The sequence below is a fragment of the Tamandua tetradactyla genome, chromosome 15, assembly GCF_023851605.1.
Source record: "Tamandua tetradactyla isolate mTamTet1 chromosome 15, mTamTet1.pri, whole genome shotgun sequence".
Taxonomy (NCBI): domain Eukaryota; kingdom Metazoa; phylum Chordata; class Mammalia; order Pilosa; family Myrmecophagidae; genus Tamandua; species Tamandua tetradactyla.
In genome coordinates this window covers 49,969,598-49,987,600 of record NC_135341.1, presented here as the reverse complement: position 1 = coordinate 49,987,600, position 18,003 = coordinate 49,969,598, and the positions used below count along the sequence as shown (strand labels likewise).

The window sequence follows — 18,003 nt, the reverse complement described above, 5'->3', positions numbered from 1 at the left end:
TTTGCTGTTTATCTGCAATTCAAATTTAACTGGGTATCCTGAGTAATATTTTATTGCCAGCTCTACTGATATCCCTCTACCCTACAAGCCTCACTTCTCCATTTAATCAAAACACGACTGATAAGAAGACAGCTTGAGACAGTGGTCAGAAGAGGTTAGGAAGCTCAGGAGGGCAGGGTGTGCATAGAACCTCTACGTGATTACCTAGACCGTTTTAGGGAGCGCGTGAAAGCAGTCCTGCTTTCGTGAGCTCGTACCACATTCACTGGGATAGAAGATATATAGATACAATTATTAGTTGGCAATTTTTTCAGGCAAGGAGATGAAGGTGGTGGGACCCACCAGGGAGGCATACACCTCTAAGGCCTTTTTGATTCAAGAAGCTACATCCCTGCTGGGCACTGCTCAAGGTGGCTGATGATTTAAAGCCAAGAGGAAATCTTTTTCCTACCAGTTGTCATCTGGGCTGGGATCAGAGGACCCGAGTGAAGGAATGGCAGAGCACACCAGCCAGTACGAGGGCTGAGGGGCTGGCCAGCTGCCTGCAGTGGGGCCCAGCTGGCCAAGGAGGCAACCGGCGTGACCTGTGGCTTATCCAGTTGTGGGAAAACAGCTGTGGAGGCAGTGGCTTGTGTGGGGGGTGAGGCAGGCAGCAAAGCTGGTGGGGATACTGGCAGGCAGCAGGGCAGAGCAGGGCCTGGGAGGTGTAGGTCAGGGCTGTGAAAGCACTAGGCAGCCTCTCCTGCAGCTGGAGCTTTCTAGCATGGCTGGCGTTCTGCTTTATAGACAAGTCAAGGAAGATAAATAAAAGCGTTCTGGCTTATTGCACTCCATATGGCTTGCAGACGATGAGGCAACGTGTAAGGGGCTGGGCGTGTTTTGTTTAGGCTATCTTTAGGTATTTTTTCTTTAAGCCCATTCCAATCCTTTTTTTTTTTAAATTTCCCTTTTCCCTAGAAGTTTTCATTCCATATATGGTGATAAGTGTCTATATCGTAGAAGACTTCTTGGCTAACACCTGCCTCCTAGGCTAAATATGTTGTACCAATCTTTGTTCCCAGCACAAGCCTGGGGGGGCTTTGAGGAGGTAATAATTTTGTGATAAACTACATCCTCCTGGGAGTACCAGCCCACATTCTCAGTTCTTGATACAGTTAAAGTAGAACTGAGGTAGTTTCAGATGCACCCTTGGCTTGCCCGCTTCAGAGTCCACATGTCCAGCTTTACCTTCCCTTTTCCCCTAATTCTGTTCTGTCTGGAGCATGGGCTCCCTTCTGTTAGACATGTGGGCTGGAAACCTCTAGTGGATCCCCATGGTGAAAGGTGAAAGTCCAGATGCCTCCCCTGGGCTTCAAGGCTCTCACGACTTGGCCTCAGTTTACCTTTCTAGCCTCATCTTCAACCACCACAGCACAAGTATCCCAGGATCTTGTCCGGGTGGACTCGCTTTTTCATCTGGAATGTGCCTCTCACACTTCCCTACCTTAGTTCTTGTGCTCACACCAGGGCCTCTGGCACTTTAGTCATCTTTGGCTCAGTCTGTTTTCTATACACAACCACGTACCAGCTGTGTGATTTTTTTGTCATATTTTGTCATCATGATGCATCTCCTGTGATATTTGAGTTCATATTTTTCTTTAAATCAACCAACTTTATGCCTCAAATAAAATAATTTAAAACAGAAATTGTATACACTCCCATAGGGAGAAAACCAATCGCTGCATGCTAAAAACAGAACACTGAAGTCACAACAATGTCATTGAATTAAAACTGGATTTCGTTATTTGCCAAAGTGTAAGAAGAGGCACACACTCCCGCTGTGTGTTAAAAAGGGAACATATTGAATGCTGGAGTAGTATTAAATATGTACTGACACTACAATGGAACCGTCTTCCTGATGTAATAAGAAGGGCTGGGGAATGACTTTCCAAATATGTGACTCGTGTGATAGAGCCATGCCTTTGTGCCATTGAGAATCACCCCGTGCGTCCCATCTGGGAATGCCTAGCCATTCTCTGCTTTGATTGCATATAGCTTCACCCCATCTTGCCTGCCAATGTTTATATGTCCTTCAAAGCTCAGCCAGATGACAGATATTGAACATCTTCAGTGCTGGCCACGGTCCTAGGCCCTGAGAATGCCACCCATCCATGTGTTCTTTCTCTCTACTGAGAGAGAATTCCATGGTGCTCTGCTTCTGCTTTGCAGATAGTAGGCACAGCATAAATGCTAGTCAGACTGAACCTTGTTGGAGTGACTGGTCGGATTGGCTGGAGTGTGAGGTCACAGAAAGCATCTCATCTGGATTGCAGCCTGCTCACCTCTCTTGAACCTATTGATGGAAAGTGATGGCATAGGATGACAGGAAAGAGAATTTTGGTTGTATGGCCTGCCCTGAAGAATAACATGGGTGTCCCATCGTTATTCCATTGTCTTCTGGTTTACATGTATTTACTGGAGGCATAGTTGTGCTCCATCCTCAAATGCTGCCCCACATCTTGAGAAGACAAAACCTATGTGAGAACAGGTGCATGACGGACAAACATGCAGCCTCTTCGGATCCAGAAAATCATGGTGACTGCCTTGATCTGATGCAGGGACCAGGGATAAGCCCAGGCAAGCCAAGGCTGGGGTCACTTGTCTCATTCTATGCCCCCCCCACCCCCACCCCCCATGAGAACCAGGACACCATCTAGAGGCCTTCAGAAAACCTTTCCTGAGCAGAACCATGTGCCAGGCACTGTCAAGAGAACCCAATAAACCAGGATGAATGTAGTAATACTAGAGACTCCAGGCTAGACAAGGGAATATAAAAGTACTTTGGCTTCTCATGAGTTTATTCGTTTAATCCTTAAGGGATTTTCAAGGGAGTTTGAATCTTAAGTTGCAGCTGCCCCTCCGTGGCTCATGAGAGCAGACCCTCAGTTGGCCCACGAAGGTCTCACTGGCCACCAGGCTTTGGGCTCTGCCCAGGTATTTTAGTTCTTTTCCATTTCACATCCAGCAAAATCCCTCAGGACAATAGCTTCAGTCACCATCTTCTGTGAGTTTGCAGAATATTCAGATCCACTGAATGCCTAGTTGAGAAGCACTGGAGGACTTTTTTCTTTTTCCTTGTTTATGTTTGAGAAGCAGAATAGTTAAGGAGGGAAGTGAAGTTGGAGTAAATAAGGTTTCTGTGCAAGGAGGTGGAGAAAGAAAAAGAGTAAATCTTTTATCTGGAAAATAACATGCTGAATCTCTTGGTCACCTTGATAAGTCAGAGAAGTAGCTGAAAAAAAGTTGCAGGATTTGGGAAAAAGGGGTGCAGACCTTAAGTGTAGGTCTTCTTAAAATTTCATTTATTTTTTACTTTATGAATTGGCAGTCTATGAGCATAATTTAAAAACTTTAATTGTTCTAAAGGATAGCCAAAGAAAGGAAGTCTCTCAGCCATCCAGTTTCTCTTCCAAAGGCAATCACTGTTCCAATTTCTTGAGTAACTTGTAAGATCCTGTCAATAAATATCCAAAGCTGTGTGTATGCCTCTTTTTGTTTTACACAAATGGTGGAACGTTGTGTACACTCTGTTGTGCAGCTACCTTTTTCTTTTAATTTTTTTTTTGTTAGAGGAATTGTGAGTTCACAGAGTAATCATGCATAAAATACAGGATTCCCATACACCACATCACAAACAACACTTGCATTGGTGTGGAAAATTTTTTACAGTTGATGGTAGCACTTTTTTGTAATTCTACTTTTTTTTTTTTTTTTTTTTTTTGATATCTACTTGATGCATAAGAATAACCTCCAGGATAACCTCTCGACTCTGTTTGGAATCTCTCAGCCATTGACACTTTGTCTCATTTCCCTCTTCCCCCTTTCGGTCAAGAAGGTTTTCTCAATCCCTTGATGCTAAGTCTCAGCTCATTCTAGGGTCTTTCTCAATCCCTTGATGCTGAGTCTCCGTTCATTCCAAGATCTCTGTCCCACGTTGCCAGGAAGGTCCACACCCCTGGGAGTCATTTCCCACATAGAGAGGGGTAGGGTGGTGAGACTGCTCGTTGTGTTGGCTGCAGAGAGGGGCCACATCTGAGCAACAAAAGAGGATCTATTGGGGGTGACTCTTAGGCCTAAATTTTAAGTAGACATGACCATCCTTTGCGGGGTTAAGTTTCATGTGAACAAACCCCACGACTGGGGGCTCTGCCTATAGCTTTGGTTGTCCACACTGCTTGCGAGAATATCAAGAATTCAACTTGGGGAAGTTGAATTTCTCCCCGTTCTCACCACTCCCCGGAGGGGGCTTTGCAGATACTTTTCCACTCACTGATCGAATCACTCTGGGATTCATCAGGGCATCACTCAGGACAAACCAGCAAAATCTCATGTCCTACCTGAGATTCCAAGTACTTATGGCATTCAATCAAACTATCTACATAAGTTATATTAGGAAATGCTCTAGTCAAAATATAAATTTTGTAAGAAATAAACATTTTTTGCTTTAGTCTCACACAGAAGGTGACATTTTAAAATATTAATTACCATGTATTTTCAGTACCCTGAAATAATCACATTCCTTTGTTCTTCCTCATGCAAAAACATTTTTAAAATTGTACCTTGTACATTTCACTATTATTATACACTCTAGGAATTCCTAGATTATACCATCTCAATCTTTAACATCTGTCTTTCTTTCTGATTTCATTTATGTCCCCAGCCCTTCTCCCTCTATCATTCTCACATGCAACTTCATTCAGTGTTTTAACATAATTATATTACAGTTAGAGAGTATTGTGTTGTTCAGTTCTGAGTTTTTGTATCCAGTCTTGTTGCACAGTCTGTATCCCTTCAGCTCCAATTACCCAATATCTTACCCTAGTTCTATCTCCTGATGGTCTCTGTTATGAACAAAATATTCCAAGTTTATTCACTAATGTCAGTTCATATCAATGAGACCATACAATATTTGTCCTTTAGTTTTTGGCTAGTCTCACTCGGCATAATGTTCTCAAGGTCCATCCATGTTGTTACATACTTCATAAGTTTATTCTGTCTTAAAGCTGCATAATATTCCATCGTATGTATATACCACAGTTTGTTTAGCCACTCTTCTGTTGATGGACACTTTGGCTGTTTCCATCTCCTTGGAATTGTAAATAATGCTGCTATAAACATTGGTGTGCAAATGTCCATTTGTGTCTTTGCCGTTATGTCCTCTGAGTAGATACCTAGCAATGGTATTGTTGGGTCATATGGCAATTCTATATTCATCTTTTTGAGGAACCGCCAAACTGCCTTCCACAGCGGTTGCACCATTTGACATTTCCACCAACAGTGAATAAGTGTGCCTCTTTCTCCACATCCTCTCCAGCACTTGTCATTTTCTGTTTTGTTGATAACGGCCATTCTGGTGGGTGTGAGATGATATCTCATTGTGGTTTTGATTTGCATTTCTCTAATGGCCAGGGACGTTGAACATCTCTTCGTGTGCCTTTTGGCCATTTGTATTTCCTCTTCTGAGAGTTGTCTGTTCAAGTCTTTTTCCCATTTTGTAATTGGATTGGCTGTCTTTTTGTTGTTTAGTTGAGCAATCTCTTTATAAATTCTGGATACTAGACCTTTATCTGATATGTCGTTTCCAAATATTGTCTCCCATTGTGTAGGCTGTCTTTTTACTTTCTTGATGAAGACTTTGATGCACAAAAGTGTTTAATTTTAAGGAATTCGCATTTCTTTCTTTCTTTCTTCAGTGCTCTTGCTTTAGGTGCAAGGTCTATAAAACCGCCTCCAATTGTAAGATTTATAAGATATTTCCCTACATTTTCCTCTAACTGTTTTATGGTCTTGGACCTGATGTTTAGATCTTTGATCCATTTTGAGTTAACTTTTGTATAGGGTGTGAGATACGGGTCCTCTTTCATTCTTTTGCATATGGATATCCAGTTCTCTAGGCACCATTTATTGAAGAGACTGTTCTGTCCCAGGTGAGTTGGCTTGACTGCCTTATCAAAGATCAAATGTCCATAGATGAGAGGGTCTATATCTGAACACTCTATTCGATTCCATTGGTCAACATATCTATCTTTATGCCAGTACCATGCTGTTTTGACCACTGTGGCTTCATAATATGCCTTAAAGTCAGGCAGCGTGAGACCTCCAGTTTCATTTCTTTTCCTCAAGATACTTTTAGCAATTCAGGGCACCCTGCCCTTCCAGATAAATTTGCTTATTGGTTTTTCTATTTCTGAAAAGTAAGTTGTTGTGATTTTGATTGGTATTGCATTTAATCTGTAAAAGAATTGACATCTTAACTATATTTAGTCTTCCAATCCATGAACACGGTATGCCCTTCCGTCTATTTAGGTCTTCTGTGATTTCTTTTAACAGTTTCTTGTAGTTTTCTTTGTATAGGCCTTTTGTCTCTTTAGTTAAATTTATTCTTAAGTATTTTATTCTTTTAGTTGCAATTGTAAATGGAATTCATTTATTGATTTCCCCCTCAGATTGTTCATTAATAGTGTATAGAAACACTACAGATTTTTTAATGATGATCTTATAACCTGCCACTTCACTGTACTCGTTTATTAGCTCTAGTAGTTTTGCTGTGGATTTTTCAGGGTTTTCGACATATAGTATCATATCATCTGCAAACAATGATAGTTTTACTTCTTCCTTTCAAATTTTGATGCCTTGTATTTCTTTTTCTTGTCTAATTGCTCTGGCTAGAACTTCCAACACAATGTTGAGTAACAGTGGTGATAATGGACATCCTTGTCTTGTTCCTGATCTTAGGGGGAAAGTTTTCAGTTTTTCCCCATCGAGGATGATATTAGCTGTGGGTTTTTCATATATTCCCTTTATCATTTTAAGGAAATTCCCTTGTATTCCTATCCTTTAAAGTGTTTTCAACAGGAAAGAATGTTGAATTTTGTCAGATGCCTTCTCTGCATCAATTGAGATGATCATGTGACTTTTCTGCTTTGATTTGTTGATATGGTGTATTACATTAATTGATTTTCTTATGTTGAACCATCCTTGCATACCTGGGATGAATCCTACTTGGTCATGATGTATAATTCTTTTAATATGTTGCTGGATTCGATTTGCTAGAATTTTGTTGAGGTTTTTGCACCCATATTCATTAGAGAGATTGGTCTGTAGTTTTCTTTTTTTGTATTATCTTTGCCTGGCTTTGGTATGAGGGTGATGTTGGCTACATAGGATGAATTAGGTAGCTTTCCCTCCACTTCAATTTTTTTGAAGAGTTTGAGCAGGATTGGTACTAATTCTTTCTGGAATGTTTGGTAGAATTCACATGTGAAGTCGTCTGGTCCTGGACTTTTCTTTTTGGGAAGCTTTTGAATGACTGATTCAATTTCTTTACGTGTGATTGGTTTGTTGAGGTCATCTATTTCTTCTTGAGTCAAAGTTGGTTGTTCATGCCTTTCTAGGAAGTTGTCCATTTCATCTACATTGTTGTAATTATTATCATAAAATTGTTCATAGTATCCTGTTACTACCCCCTTTATTTCTGTGGAGTCAGTGGTTATGTCTCCTCTTCCCTTTCTGATCTTATTTATTTGCATCCTCTCTCTTTTCTTTTTGTCAGTCTTGCTAAGGGCCCATCAATCTTGTTGATTTTCTCATAGAACCAACTTCTGGTTTTATTGATTTTCTCAATTGTTTTCATGTTCTCAAATTCATTTATTTCTGCTCTAATCTTTGTTATTTCTTTCCTTTTGCTTGCTTTGGGGTTAGTTTGCTGTTCTTTCCCAGTTCTTCCAAGTGCACAATTACTTCCTGAATTTTTGACCTTTCTTCTTTTTTGATATAGGCATTTAGGACAACAAATTTCCCTCTTCACACTGCCTTTGCTGCATCCCATAAGTTTTGATATGTTGTGTTTTCATTTTCATTTGCCTCGAGATATTTACTGATTTCTCTTGTAATTTCTTCCTTGACCCACTGGTTGTTTAAGAGTGTGTTATTGATCATCCACATATTTGTGAATTTTCTGGTGCTTTGCCTATTATTGATTTCCAACTTCATTCTCTTATGATCTGAGAAAGTGTTCTGTATGATTTCAATCTTTTTAAATTTGTTGAGACTTGCTTTTTGACACAGCATATGGTCTATCTTTGAGAATGATCCATGAGCACTTGAGAAAAAGGTGTATTCTGTTGTTGTGGGGTGTAATGTCCTATAAATGTCTGTTAAGTCTAGTTCATTTATTGTAATATTCAAATTCTCTGTTTCTTTATTGATCCTCTGTCTAGATGTTCTGTCCATTGATGAGAGATTTGAAGTCTCCAACTATTATGGTAGATGTGTCTATTTCCCTTTTCAGTGTTTGCAGTGTTTGCCTCATGTATTTTGGAGCATTCTGGTTCGGTGCATAAATATTTATGATTGTTATGCCTCTTGTTTAATTGTTCCTTTTATTAGTAGATAGTATCCTTCTTTGTCCCTTTTAACTGTTTTACATTTGAAGTCTAATTTGTTGGATATTAGTATAGCTACTCCTGCTCTTTTCTGGTTGTTATTTGCATGAAATATCTTTTCCCAACCTTTCACTTTCAACCTGTGTTTATCTTTGGGTCTAAGATGTGTTTCCTGTAGACAGCATATAGAAGGATCCTGTTTTTTAATCCATTCTGCCAGTCTATGTCTTTTGATTGGGGAGTTCAATCCATTAACATTTAGTGTTATTACTGTTTGGGTAGTAGTTTCCTCTACCATTTTGCCTTTTTATTTTATATGTCATATCTAATTTTTCTTCTTTCTACACTCTTCTCCACACTTCTCTCTTCTGTCTTTTCGTATCTGTCTCTAGTGCTCCCTTTAGTATTTCTTGCAGAGCTGGTCTCTTGGTCACAAATTCTCTCAGTGATTTTTTGTCTGAAAATGTTTTAATTTCACCCTCATTTTTGAAGGACAATTTTGCTGGGTATAGAATTCTTGGTTGGCAGTTTTTCTCTTTTAGTAATTTAAATATATCATCCCACTGTCTTCTCACCTCCATGGTTTCTGCTGAGAAATCTACACATAGTCTTATTGGGTTTCCCTTACATGTGATGGATTGCTTTTCTCTTGCTGCTTTCAAGATCCTCTCTTTCTCTTTGACCTCTGACATTCTGACTAGTAAGTGTCTTGGAGAACGTCTATTTGGATCTATTCTCTTTGGGGTACACTGTACTTCTTGGATCTGTAATTTTAGGTCTTTCATAAGAGTTGGGAAATATTCAGTGATGATTTCTTCCATTAGTTTTTCTCCTCCTTTTCCCTTCTGTTCTCCTTCTGGGACACCCACAACACGTATACTTGTGCGCTTCATATTATCATTCAGTTCCCTGAGTCCCTGCTCATATTTTCCATTTTTTTCCCTATATTTTCTTTTTCTCATCAGATTTCAGATGTTTCATCCTCCAGTTCACTAATCCTACCTCTGTCTCTTGAAATCTACCATTGTAGGTTTCCATTGTTTTTTTCATCTCTTCTACTGTACCTTTCATCCCTATAAGTTCCGTGATTTGTTTTTTCAGACTTTCCATTTCTTCTTTTTGTTCATTCCTTGCCTTCTTCATATCCTCCCTCAATTCATTGATTTGGTTTTTGATGAGGTTTTCTATGTCTATTCATGTATTCTGAATTAGTTGTTTCAGCTCTTGTATCTCATTTGAACTATTGGTTTGTTCCTTTGACTGGACCATATCTTCAGTTTTCCTGCTGTGATTTGTTATTTTTTGCTGGCATCTAGACATTTAATTACCTTAATTAGTTTATTCTGGAGATTGCTTTCACTTCTCTTACCTAGGATTTTCTTGCTAGATGAATTTGTTGTCTATCTGTTCTTTGACCTTCAGTTCAGCTTTTTCTGGACCTCTAGCTTAGGTTTTGTTTAACAGAGGATAATTTTTCAGTTTTTGTTTTCTTGTTTTTTGCCCTGCTTGTATGGTGCCTTTTCCCTCCCCACCCTTAGGAGGGTCTATGTAGGTATTATAGACTCCAGCCAGGTTTTCCGGACTAAACTGGCCTCCTATCGGGGGATGGAGTCACTTACATCAGTTTTCCCTGAGGGTGAGACCCAGCAGGTTAAAAGACTTCCCTGTGAAGTCTCTGGGTTCTGTTTTTCTTATCCTGCCCAGTATGTGGCATGTCTTCCTGCGGGTTGCACCAGCAAAAGATGTTGCGGCACTTTTAACTTTGGAAGACTCTCCCTGCTGGGGGCGTGGTGGAGACAGAGGAGAGGTTGTAGGCTGGTTTTAATGGCTTCAAATTACCAAGCCCTGAGGTCTGAATTCCTTGAGGGAGGGATTCCACCTGAGTTGGGCTTCCCCTCTCCCCTGGGGAAGGTACAGGCGGGAGACAGCCCTGAAAGCAGCCCGTATCTTCCTGGGGCAGTTGCAGCCCGAGAAGTCCCTGAATCCAGAGGCTGCGAAGTCTCTGTAGAAACACAGCCACTAAAACCTCCATTTCCTCCCCTTTCCTCTTTTTCGGTGAGCCCAGTGAGCGACCTCCACCTTGACCAGGTTTAGAGTCTCTTTCCTTTCCGTCTGGGAAGCTTCCTGTGGGGGAGGGTCGCCGGCCGCCATGGGTGTGGACCTCACGGTTTTGGGGAGGCTCGCAGCTGATCCATCTGGTCCAGACTGGGGTACACTGTGTGTCCGGTCACTAACGTGGCTCTGGGAGCTGTTCCGTACTGTTTCTGATTATTTAATAGTTGTTCTGGAAGACGAACTAAAACGCGCACATTGCTAAGCTGCCATGTTGGCCCCTCCTATCTACTATTTTTTTTTTAACAGTAGTTAAATTTGTATAATTGATGGAAGATTATTAAAGTCGTACTATTAGCTACTGTCCATAGTACATAGGGGTATTTTTTCCCCATATTCCCAACCTATTATTATTATTATTTCTTTTTTGTGCATGTCTTTATTTTATTACTCATCTACTCATAAACTGGGTAAAGGGGTTGTCAGTCACAAGGGTTTTATAATCACACGGTCACAAGATAAAAGCTATATAGTTGTATAGTCATTATCAAAGATCAATGCTACTAGATTACAGTTCAGCAATTTCAGATGCTTCCTTCTGGCTATTCTAATACACTAAAAACCACAAAGAAATATCTATTTAATGAGTCGGTAGTCAAAATCATTTGTTAAATTCTAACTTCTCAGTTACAACTCCTCCCTGTCATCTGATCATTCTCTCAGTCTTCACCTTTTTCTTTCAAAATGTCCAGCAGTGGAATGGATAAACAGATTTTGATGCATCTGTACAATGGAACACTACTGAGCAAGAAAAAGGAATGAACTGCTTATGTACACAACAGCACAGAAGAAGGTCAAAAATGTTGTACTAAGTGAAAGAAGAAGGGCATTTATATACCCTTTATATGATGTTCTGGACGAGGCAAACTAAAGTGACAGAAAGCAGATCAGTGGTTTTCAGGGACCAGGGATCAGAGATGGGAGATGCCTCCAAAAGGCTAAGGAAACTTCTTAAGGTGATGAAGATATTCTAGATCATGATTATGGCAGTCATTATGTGACTTATTATAGCTCATAAAAATGTACACTTAAAATTGGTACTTGTAATTGCATGTAAATCATATCTCAAGCTGATTTTTAAAACAATGTATCTTGGAAACTATTCTGTATTGCATTTAGAGTTTCTTTGTCCTCTTCCACGTCTGCACAGTATTCGATTGAAAGGCTATTTTTGATTTATTTAATCTGTCCAGGGTATCTTCTAAATGTTAGTTCCAACCTGACTTCATCTGGAACTTGTAGAATTTTCGTCTTAGTTGACTCTCTTTAGAAGTGGTTCAGAGACCCTTTTTAGAAGACTCTGAACCTGCCTTGGGAAGGGGGATAGCCCCATTCAAGCAGATGCAATTGAATAGGCATAAAATGTCCCCATCCAGCTGTGTTCTGGTCAAAGGCTTGTTAGGGTGACCGGGAAGGCAGCTCCAAGGGGCCCTGGTGATCTCCTGCAGAGAACACGCTTCTCAGTAATCACAAATGGACAAGGACTCTGTCCTTGGGGGTACCTAAGGAAAGCTGGGGAGATTTTTCTTCATTGCAGCAGTTAGCTTTGTACCTTTGGCAGGCTTTCCAGGTCTGCAGGGAGCACAGGTGGCTTTTAACAGTGTTTGTTAAAGGGGTACTAGGAATTAGGGCAATGGAAGAGGGAAGGACAGGGAAAGTAGAACTGATATAGGGAAAGCCTCCATCACCCAGCTCACTTGTAAAGCAGATCATATGATGTGCTCTGGTCACATGGATGGCACCAAGGAAGCTAGAGCCTGGGCTTTTGAGTCTACACAGGAAGTGAACCCCCTGAGTGTGGGTTGCCGTGACCCCTCCTCTGGGAGGCCGCACTGTGCATATCTGGAGAGAGAAGTCGGGGGAGGCGTGGTGCCCACTCCACCTGAGAACTCATGTCCACCATGGGCACCATTTAGCCTGAACGTCTTGGGCCATTGATTTCTTCCTTTGGAGGAATGAAGTGTTCTTAGCCTTCGGCCACAGGAGGCATTATGATGAGCAAAGAAAAGCACAGTTGTTCTGGTCCAGTGGCTTTGTTCACCTCATGTCTTTTTTGTTGTTGTTGTTGAAGCAAGGACAGTAAGTAAACATGTAGCTACGGCATTGGCATTCTAATGGTTTTATCATAAACTTATTTGTACTTTGTATATAGTGTGGCTGTTGTGGGTAAAGTGCTCATGCTCAGAGACAACTTCCTAAGTGCTGTTACCCCTATACACTGGATTTGTCTACATTCTTTTTTTTGCTTTATTTTTTTTATTCCTCATAACAATGTACAAACACATTCTTACCATATGATCATTACATTTTTCATATATAATCAATAATTCACAATATCAACACATAGTTGTATGTTCATCATCATGACCGTATCTTAGAACATTTGAATCTATTCAGAAAAAGAAATAAGAACAGAAAAAAATTCATACATACCATACCCCTTACCCCTCCCTTTCATTGATTGCTAGCATTTCAATCTACTAAATTTATTTTGACTTTTGTTCCCCCTATTATTTATTTATTTTTAGTCCATACATTTTACTCGTCTGTTGATTAGGTAGATAAAAGGAGCATCAGACACGAGGTTTTCACAATCACATAGTCACATTGCGAAAGCTATATCATTATACAGTCATCTTCAAGAAACATGGCTACTGGAACAAAGCTCTACAGTTTCAGGCAGTTCTCTCCAGCCTCTCCATTACACCTTAACTAAAAAGGTGATATCTATATAATGCATAGGAAGAACCTCCAGGATAACCTCTCAGCTCTGTTTGAAATCTGTCAGCCATTGACACTATTTTGTTTTATTTCTCTCTTCCTCCTTTTGGTCAGGAAGGTTTTCTCAATCCCTTAATGCTGAGTCCCAGTTCATTCTAGGATTTCTGTCCCACATTGCCAGGAAGGTCTACACCCCTGGAAGTCATGTCCTGCATAGAGAAGGGGAGGGCAGTGAGTTTGCTTATTGTATTGGCTGAGAGAGAGAGAGACATCACATCTGAGCAACAAAAGAGGTTCTCAGGGGTGTCTACATTCTTTTGAAGTCATTGAATTGTGTACCACAGTTTGGGCATGTCCTTGGTTTAGGTTCACATTTTGGTGGTGCAGACCCCTCATGGTTTTAGAGGCTGGAAAGCTTGCTTCCTCCCATGTTCAGTATCTTCTGACCAGCAATTTTTGGGGTTCCTTGGTTTTTCTGATACACGGCAATGAGTATGACAAACTCTTCCCCACTGTCCTCCAGGTTCCATTGACTTTCTGCTTCTGGCTGCCCCCCATTCCACCCCGGTAGTTTTTTTTCCCATCTGATTTGCATTCTGCTTAGAAAGGACTCCAGTAAGCCAGATTAAAGCTCAACCTGATTCAGCTGGGTCACACCTTAACTGAAATAACATCCTAAAGAGATTTACAAGGGGTCTGCACCACCAAAATGTGGACCTAAACCAAGGACATGTCCAAACTGTGGTACACAATTCAATTCATCATGGAAGAGGAACACTTTTTTGTAATCCTTTATAATCACATCTCTGATACCTATAATTAATTTTAGAGACAAAAGCAGTAACCCAACACATTATCATGCATAAATTCAAAAGAATGTAGACACCCCTGAGAACCTCAGATCCACTATGCCTCAACTCTCCCACTCGTTCTTTCATCCATTGTCCCCACAACCTCTGGGTGCACGTTATTAAGTCCATCATAAAGAATGATCCATCATAAAGAGAGGAGGCCCAGCCCCCGAAGCCTTGTTGCATGGATGAGAGGTTATACCTCTCTGGAGATTTTATTTCTGCCTATTTTATTAAAGAAAATAACATTATTTTGGTCAACATATTAAGGTCATAATCTTTTTTCTTCTCGGTTTGGGAAGAATATATTTAAGGACGTTTAAGGAGAGAGGCATTTTCTCAGTGAGCATTTGAATGACCTGAAGTGGTTGGGAATAAACAAAAAATTGTTAAAATGATGCACTGAAATTAATCTGGACTTGAGGAAAGCTTTGACAAATAGACTGCCCTTTCTTTGTATAATATAATGTGTATATTTTTATAGTAAAAGTTTTATTTTTAAACTTAAAGCTTCAGTTTTGTAAAATAAGTTGCAAGAATAGTACAAAGAAATCCCGTGTAGTCTTTGACCAGCTTCCTCAAATGTTAGCATTTTATCACATTAACTTTGTCATTCTCAGTCTGTCTATCCCCACTTTTTTTTTTTTTTTACATGGACAGGTACCGGGAATCGAACCCGGGTCCTTGGGCTTGGCAGGCAAGTATTCTTACCTGCTGAGCCACTGTGGCCAGCCCCCCACTTTTTTTTTTTAACTCGAGAGTAAGTTGCAGATATCCACTCTTTTACTCCTAAATATATCAGTGTGTATTTCCTAAGAACCAAGACATTCCATTACATGACCATAGCACAGTTATTTAAATTGAAAAATCAGGAAATGAAATGAATTCTAATCTGTAGACCTTATTCAGATTTCACCAGTTGTCCTAATAATGTCCTTCATAGCAAAAGAAAATCTCGGATCATGTGTTGCATTCAGTTTCCACGTCTCTTTAGTCTCCTCTGGTCTGGAACAAATGTTCAACCGTTGTCTTTTGTGACCTTGACATTTTAAAAAAGTACAGGTGAATCATTTTATTGAATGTCTCTCAGTTTGGGTTTGTTCATCATGATTTAGATTCAGGGTATACGTTTTCTGTGGGAATATCATAGAAACATTGTTGTGTCCTCTATATTTAAAAATATATATTCCAGCAGTACAGAAGGGTAGATATACATTTTAACTCCTACTTCAACACAGATTTCCCAATTCAGTTGTAGACTCCAAAAGTGGTCTTTCAGGAGTTGAAGACGGAGGTGATTATATAGTAGTATTACTTGCTTCATCACCTCCCTAGGGCAAAAAAGCAAGGTTCTGGCTGGCTCTCGGAAGGTCATAAACGAGATTGTTAGTAGGGATTCGAATACCATAGTATCTGCAAGTAGTTTCCCAGTTCTCACTGCAATCTGAGAATAAAACAATATGCTTGGCTTTCACAGCAGTGTCCACTAGGAATTCCCTCAGCTGCCGGGAATTGAGCCCTGACAACAGGAGCTTAAGCACATAAAGATTAGTTTTTCTCACATAATGAGATTTCTGGAGGAAGAGAAGTCGCTGGTGTTAGTTCAGTGGCTCAAGAATGTGACTCTCTAGACTTTTCATTTATTCAAGTAGCGTGTATTGAGTGCCTACTATATGCTCAGGCTCCACCCAGGAACAGAGAAAGAGTCTTTCCCCCTCAGAGTTTACATTCCCACGGAGGGAGACCACCAACAGAATAATAAAGAAGGAAATTAAAGTGGTTTCGAAGGTGATGAGGGCTATGGAAAAAAGAAAAAAAATAGAGCAAGGTTGTATTAGTTAGGGTTCTCTAGAGAAACAGAATCAACAGGGAACACTCACAAATATAAAAGTGTCTCACATGACTGTGGGAACACAGAGTCCAAAATCCGCAGAGTAGGCTGTGAAGCTGATGATTCCGATGGAGGGTCTGGATGAACTCCACAGGAGAAGCTCACCCGCCAAAACAGGAAGAGCCTGTGTCTTCTGAAATCTCCTTATAAGGCTTTCAGTGATTAGATTAAGCATCACTCATTGCAGAAGACACACCCCTTTGGCTGATTACAAATGGAATCAGCTGTGGATGCAGCTGACATGACCATGATTTAATTCTATGAAATGTCCCCATCACAATAGACAAGCCAGCACTTGCCCAACCACCACTTGGCCAAGTTGACACATGAACCTGACCATGACAAAGGTGGAGCAGATTGAGAAGTGGGTTCAGGGGTTGAGGTGGTCGGGGTGTCCTCACTGAGAAGATGCATTTTGAGCCAAGACTTGAAGGAGGGAGGGCCTGAACAAAGTAGATCCCTGGGGGGAGAGGGTCCAGACAGGGCCCTCAAGTATGTGGGTGTTTAAGGAGGAGCAGGGAGGCCAGTATGGCTGGAACAGAGTGAGGAGAGAGTGGGAGGGGGAGGAGGCCAGGGGAGGGCAGATGATGTCAGGTCTCTCAGGCCATGGGCCTTGAGGTTTATTCTCAGTGAGAGGTGAGTTACTTGAGGGTTCTGAGCAGAGCAATGATGTGATCTGACTTTCATTTTAAAAGGATGCTTCTGATTTCTGTATTGAAATGGATCATAGGAGGCAGGATAGAAACAGGGACATGGTTAGGAGGCTACTAGAGTGATCCAGAGAAAAGAGGTTGGTGGCTCTGTGTGGGGTGGTAGCAGTAGGGAGGGTGAGAAGTGGCCAAATTTTGCATGCACTTTAAAGGTGGATCCGGAAGGGACCTCTGAAGGATTGTTTGTTAGGTATGAGGGAAAGAGATGTCAAAGGTGACTCTGAGCCACTAGGAGGATGGAGTGGCCATTGTTGTTGTCTTCAACTGAAATGGGGAAGTCTCCAGGTGGAGCAGGTTCTAAGGGGAAGACCAGGAGTTTCTTTTTAGTCCTACTGAGTTCAAGGGACCAATTAGACATTAAAGTGGGGATATGTATATATGAGTCTGCAGTTTGAGTACTGGTCTGGGCTAGAGGTATATATTAGGGAGTCATCAGCAGATATATTGAATTTATACTCATGAGATTTGATGAAATCACCAAGGAAAAGTAGGAGATAGAGAAGAGAAAGGGACAAAAAAGTGAGCTCTGGGAAAATCCAACAAGAAGAATGTACCTCTGAGACATTCCAAGAACAAGAATGCGCCTTTGCCTCATGCTCCCAAAGTGGCTGCTGAGTTCCAAACATTGTGTCTGTTTTCCATACAACAAGGACAAAAAGGCTCCTTCCATGTGATTAATACCTCTTTAAAGAGCTTTCCAGGGTCCCACTCAATGACTTCCTACTTAAAATTCACTGACCATCCAAATCTTAAGAGAGGTTGAAACATGTCAGAGATTTAGCTGGACATCTTTCCTGCCCTCACAGTATAGGGTAGTGCTGTCCAACAGAACTTTCTGCGATGATGAAAATGTTTTACATTTCAACTGTTCAACATGGACATTGTGGGACTAACCACATGTGAACATAGTTGGTGCCACTAAGGAATTGAATTTTTACTTTAAATTAATTTAAACTTAAGCTTAAATAGCCACATGCAGGTACTGGCTACTATACTAGACAGTACAGATATTGAAGAGGATGGAAGGATGGATAGGCAACTTGGAGCTTCTGCCACATGGAACACAGTGTCTTCACAGGGTATTGTTCTCACAAATTAAGCTTCACGAGCCAAATGGAACGGAAATAATTGGGTTGAGGTCAAATTGACCATTTCACTTTACATTTAGATATATCACCATAAGCTGATTCAAACCCTAGTTTCAAGAGTTCCGTAGTACATAGTCTCTCTCCCTGAGATTGCCACACAAATCTTTTTGTCCACATACATTGAGTCCACAGCCTACGTGCAGTCGG

The 18,003-nt window shown here is 40.7% G+C and overlaps 1 protein-coding gene across 1 annotated transcript in view; it reads left to right on the top strand.

Moving 5' to 3' along the window:
* ITGA9 (integrin subunit alpha 9) overlaps nt 1–18,003 on the top strand; it is a 447,613-nt gene that overhangs the window by 102,374 nt on the left and 327,236 nt on the right. The gene's annotated exons all lie outside the window — the stretch shown is intronic.